Source organism: Talpa occidentalis, unplaced genomic scaffold (assembly GCF_014898055.3).
Source record: "Talpa occidentalis isolate TD23 unplaced genomic scaffold, MPIMG_talOcc4v2.1 talOcc4.14, whole genome shotgun sequence".
Classification (NCBI taxonomy): domain Eukaryota; kingdom Metazoa; phylum Chordata; class Mammalia; order Eulipotyphla; family Talpidae; genus Talpa; species Talpa occidentalis.
Genome location: NW_023601433.1, coordinates 40627816 through 40633815, shown reverse-complemented (window position 1 = coordinate 40633815; position 6000 = coordinate 40627816).

The window sequence follows — 6000 nt, the reverse complement described above, 5'->3', positions numbered from 1 at the left end:
CCCTCCTGCTCTCCAGGACAGCAGATCTGGCTTGGGGATGAATTCACTACCACTGGGCCTTTCAGGCTACATCAAACCAGGCAGAAGGTCAGAAACCGCTCTCCCCCAGGTTCAAGGGGGGAGGCGGAGAAGGAAAGATTGGGGAACCTTGTTCCTGCCTCTTGCATGGCAAAGGGAAGGCATGCCCTCCCTCCTGACAATTAATCAGCCCACTGTAAAAGTTGCCCAATCCACATTTGCTTTCTTAGCGTGGATTGCCCAATTAGTTTATTTCCCTAGCAACTCTTGAATCCACATTCAGGAAAAGGGCTTGTGTTTGCAGAGGGATAATAGGTCTGGGAGGTTTGCCCTGTGTCTCTTTACTGATCCGATGCTCACCCACTCTCAGCCAACCCCCTGTATTAATGGTGTCTCATTATCCCTCTGACCCCAAACCAGAAGGGTCTGGGGTCTGACCCACATGTTTCGACCAGCCTGAGGTTGTAGTTCTCCTACATCATCTGCTCCAGACTCCTGGCTTTGTGACATGCCTTTGCCCTGACTCTCCCCTGCAGCCTGACCTGTTCACTGGGCAAGAACCACATATTCCACTGCCCTTCCAGCCCTGTGTGTTCCCATCTCAGTGGATGGCTCCATCCTACACCAGCTGGGCCTCTAGTCCTTGGGGACATTTTCGTTCCTGGCCCACATCCTTCAGAGTCAATCTGCAACAGAACTCAACACACCTATTCTCTTGCGGGGGTCTGAGCCCAATAAAATATACCGCAAGATGGAGTGCCCAAGGACAAGTACTTATTTCCTTCTAATAAGAAAAGGAGACAGTGAAACTAGCGTTCCAAAGTAACTCTCCTAAAGGGGAGAGTGAAGTGAAGGTATACAGTATTGTCTAGTGTGGGCGGGGGTCTTCAGGAACTTCTTTGTCCCTTGCTGGCATCTTCTGGTCCCCCTTTTTCCCTCCTTTAGTTTATTTCTTATTTTCCTTACATATTTGTTCATTTTTGTACCATATTTGATTTCTCCCCTCAGGTGTTGTCCCCATCATTCCCCTACCACTGCGGCCCCTGTGAACTATCACCATAGTCCCTTAGGCTCTTCCTTCCCCTGTTTTGACCCCTCTCTGGCATCTTCAGGTCCTTATCTTCAACAGGGAGTTCTGTTGAATACAAACCTTCTGGGAAACATGAAATTTTTTCGTAAACATGATGCTTATTTCATCTAGGTCTTATTTATGGCTGAGAACTTAGTGTGTAAGGTGACTTATGCCCAGTGACCCGGGCCAACAGGGAAAATTCTGAACCCTTACTAACCCTGTGCTCACAAATCCCTAGCAAGTCCCATTGGTCTCACCTGCAAAACACATCCATTCGTGGCCCTTTCTCATTTACCGGGGCAGCTGCCCGGCCATCCCCACCCTGGTAGTCAAGAATCTTGGACAAACTTTAATCAGCTATATTCTATTAATTAGAACCCTCCAAAAATTAACTCAAACTGGATCATACACCTAAATATAAAATGCAAAGCTATAAAACTTCTAGAAGGTAATCTAACACCTAACAAAAATAGGATTGGCAATAATTTTTTAATACATCAAAGGCACTTTCTCTAAAAGAAATAATTAATAAGCTGGACTTCATTAAAATTAAAAACTTCTGTTCTGGGACCTCCCTAGTGACGCAAGGGGTTAAGTCTCAGCATTATGAAGCTATCAGCCGCCACTACAGCATGAGTTCCATCCCCAGCCAGGGAGCTACCCACGTGGCACGGCAGACCTCTCCTGTCTTGCCTGCTGCTCCCCTCAGCAGTATATTTCACTAGATCTGCCTGGTCTGCTCCCTATTCTGTCTCTGGTGAATCCTCTCACCCCCTCCCCCCACACATCTCTGGCCTACACCCCATCTCTTGGACGCATAAATAAATCTTTAAAAAAATTAGATAAGAAATGCAAACAGACACCTCACACAGAAGATAAACAGATGGCAAATAAGCATAGGACAAGGTACTCAACATCACAAGGGAAATGTGACATGAGACATCGATGAGATATGACTATGTACCCATTAGAATGGCCAAAATCCAGAACACTGACTGTACCGAGTAAGGAGCAACAGGAACTCTTATTCATAACCTGTGGGAACCTAAACTGGTGCAGTCACAATAGAAGACATTGGCATTTTCTCACAAAATTAAACATTCACTTCCTATCAGATCCAGCAGTCACACGCTTTGATATATACCCAAAGGAGCTGAAAATGTCTGTCCACACAAAACCCTGCACACTGTTGTTTACAGCAACTTTAGTCAGACTTGCCTGATACGATTAACTTAAATTAAACTTTAAACTGGGTCCTGAGCTAATTGCCCCCAATCATACCCTAGACACCTGCAACATTTCCTATCCCACAATCTTTTTTTTTTTTAAGTTTATTTATTTATTTATTTATACAAGTACTGGGTACAGTCAGAAGCGTGGGAGGGTGAGAGAATTCACCAGAGCCAAAGTGGGCAGCCAAACAGGCAGAAGGACCGAAGTACACTGCTGAGGGGAGCAGTGGGCAGCAGGAGAGGCCTGCGCGCCATGTGGGACCCTGATCGAACCTGTGCTGCAGAGGCTGCAGGCAGCTTCACAACCCAGCGCTCAACCGCTGCGCCACCGGGGAGGCCCCCTATCCCACAACCTTAACAAAAGTTTCTGCTTCTGAATTTTGAGAAGTACCCAGCACTTGCTAACCCAGCATTTGCTAAGTGAGCAAAAGAGAAACCACAAGGCAAAGGAAACTCTAAAATAAAAATAGACCCCCAGCCTGTAGCACGGGACAGACAGCCACTGACTTCTGCAAAGTCTGCCTGACCTCTGCCCTTTCCTCTCTTGGGAAGTACTTTCAATAAAATTTTGCTTTGCTTCTAACCTCTCAGTCTCTGTGAATTCTTCTCCCACCCATGCTGAGCTTACCTAGTTCCCGTGCCCACTACAACATTGCCAAAATGTAGAAGCATCCATAACATCCTCAGAAGATGAATGGATGAACTGCGGTGCCTCCAGACAATGGTTTATTATTCAGTGCTAGAAAGAAATGAGCTATCAGGTCATGAAAAGACATGGAAGAAACGGAAATGCACATTACTAAGTGAAAGAAGCCAATGTGGAAAAAAGCCAATCTGAAATAGCTACATACAGTATGACTCCAAATATATGACATTTTGGAAGAGCAAAACTATAGAGATTAAAAGATTGGTGGTTGCCAGGACTTGGAGGGAGGAATGAGTGGGGGGTACAGAAGATTCTTATGTCTACAAAAATACTCTGCACGATGGTGGGCCCATGTCATTCCATGTCTTCCCAAACCCGTAGAATGTACAATACCAAGCATGAAATATAAGGTTAATTATGGACTCTAGGTGATTATGATCAATTGTAACAAAAGTGGAATTCTGGTGGGGATGTTGATAGTCGGGGAGGCAATAGGTTTATGGGGACAAATGGGCATATAGGAATTCTCTAATTTCTGCAGTGAATTTGTAATAAACCTAAAACTGTTCTTAAAAAAATAAAATCCCGGGCCTCCCCCAGTGGCGCAGCGATTGAGTGCTAGGCTGCAAAGCTGCCCGCAGACTCTGCAGCACCCGTTCAATCCCCAGCCACAGGTGAGGGTGGCCGCAGACCTCTCCTGCTGCGCCCGCTGCTCCCCTCAGCAGTGCATTTCGTCAGTCTGTCTGTTCTGCTCCCTGCTCTGGCTCTGGTGAATTCTCTCACTCTCCCGCACTTCTGACTGTACCCAGTGCTTGTATAAATAAATAAATAAATAAAAATCTTAAAAAAAAAAAATCTCTTAAAAATACAAACCAACAAAAAGCCTGTCAATGACTTCTCAAACGTCTTAAAGTATTCTTAGAGCCCAGGCTGGCCTGGGCAGATTCACCTTCCTGTGTCAGGTACTACCACTCCTCACTTGCTCCCTGAGAGGCAACACAGACACCTTCCCACTCTCCCAGAGCATACCATGATGGTCTACCACAGGGCCTTTGCACTAGCTGTTCCTTCTGACTGCAAGACTCTGCATCCACTCCTTTGCGGTTAATTCTTATCATTCAGGACTTAGGCCAAATGTCACCTCAGAAAGCCCTCTCTTAGCCATCTCTAAATATCTCTAGTGTTCCTGTCTCTCCTCATTTATTTTTTTCATGGTACTTAGTACTATCTAAAACTATCTTCCTTATCTATTTGTTTAACTGTTTATTGATTGCTTCCCCCATTAGAATGTAGATTCCACAGGCTCAGTGGCTTAGTCTTTGTTTACTCCTATGTCCCAATGCAGAGAACAATGAGCAGCACTGTGGTAGGAATTTCATCCCTATTTGTTGAATGAATGAATGGATTCATTAAAAGATGGGCGATTTAGCTGCACAAGCTTTGTGACTATCTCTAGATCTCAATTGTTTTGTAAAGGAGGACACACATGCTAGAGGCACGGGTGGGGTGAAGGACAATACTTTTATCAGTGCAACAAAAGACCAAAGCTGGACCTCCCTGGTGGCAGAGCAGTTGAGCGCTGGGCTGCGAAGCTGCCCGCAGCCTCTGCAGCGCTGATTCAATACCTGGCCACGGGGCAAGGGTCCCACATGGCGCGCAGACCTCTTCTGCTGCCCACTGCTCCCCTCAGCAGTGTACTTCCGTCCTTCTGCCTGCTCTGCTCCCCGCTCTGGCTCTGGTGAATTCTCTCACCCTCCTGCGCTTCTGACTGTACCCAGTGCTTGTATAAATAAATAAATAAATATTTAAAAAAAAAAAAAAAGAACTTAAAAAAAAAAGACCAAAGCTGAGAAATGGAAGGGAGGTCAGGGAAACTCTAGGACTGTCCATGTGTGGAGTGAAGAGCTGTTCAGGGTTTACAGGTAGTTAGCGCCAGGAAGGCCCTGAGAGGAAGCTTTGGTCCAACCCCTCATTTCATAAATTGGGAAACCAAGGCCTGCCAAGGCCACCTTCTTTGTTGATAGCAGAGCCAGTCTGGAGTTGGTCGTCTTGGTCCCAGGATATCCAGCATCTCCACAACCTCATTGAGACCCTCAGCCCCTTTCTATTCCATGTGGTGGATCCACAAGACTTTCCTCAGGAGAAGGAAAATCAAATTAAAACTATTTCTGGCTCAGCCTGGGAGACTGCTGCCTTGGTTCTGTAATTAAAAATTGAATAACTTGTAAATCAGGGAAGGAAACTGGTCCCCTGAGCTGCTGTGGTGCTAGCCTCTCGTGTCCTTCCTGGGGCTTGAGATTCCTGCCCAGGGTGCCCTGAAACTAGATGGAGGTGATGGGGACAGGTTCAGGCCCCTGACTTAGATCAAATCGCCAGGCTCTTGTGTCCAGAAGGAACCTCTCCAGAGCGTGTGTGTTGGTCAGTGTTGACAACGGTGGATGCCTTCATGGCTTCCTCATGAGCCAAGGGCCCTGTAAGGGGATGGACACAGCCCAGGCCAGGGAGCTGTTGACCCTGGAAACCCAGCCCCTCTCTGGACAATGAGGGATTTCATGTCCCTTCCACTACTGGTTCTAGACTATGGCTGTTGCCTCTATTCAGGAACCATTCAGTAAGTATCTGTTTTATTTCAGCTCCATTCTTGCTATTGGTGTTTTCCATAAGAAGATTCTGAGATGTGTTAGTGTGGTGTCAGCAGCAGTAAAAAACAAACCCTGAAGCAGCCCCTGGAGAGTGCACGCCTGCGTGAGAAGCGTCCTGACAGGGCACCGAGGACTCCTGTAACTGCAGCCTGACCAGAGAGCAGGCTCATGCGGTGGTCCCAGGAAATGCTTTGGTTTGAGTTTTAATGGAAATGCTGTGTCCCCCTGTCAGGTACCCCTGAAGTCTCTCTAAGGTGACCTTAATAGCGTCTGGCCTGGGTGAGGCGCCTTTGATGTTAGATGGGAGCAGCTAGAGGTGGACCCCAAGGGCAGGCAACATGGGAATGAGAAGAATCAAAACTGGGACGGGCACGATGAAGAGAGTTCACG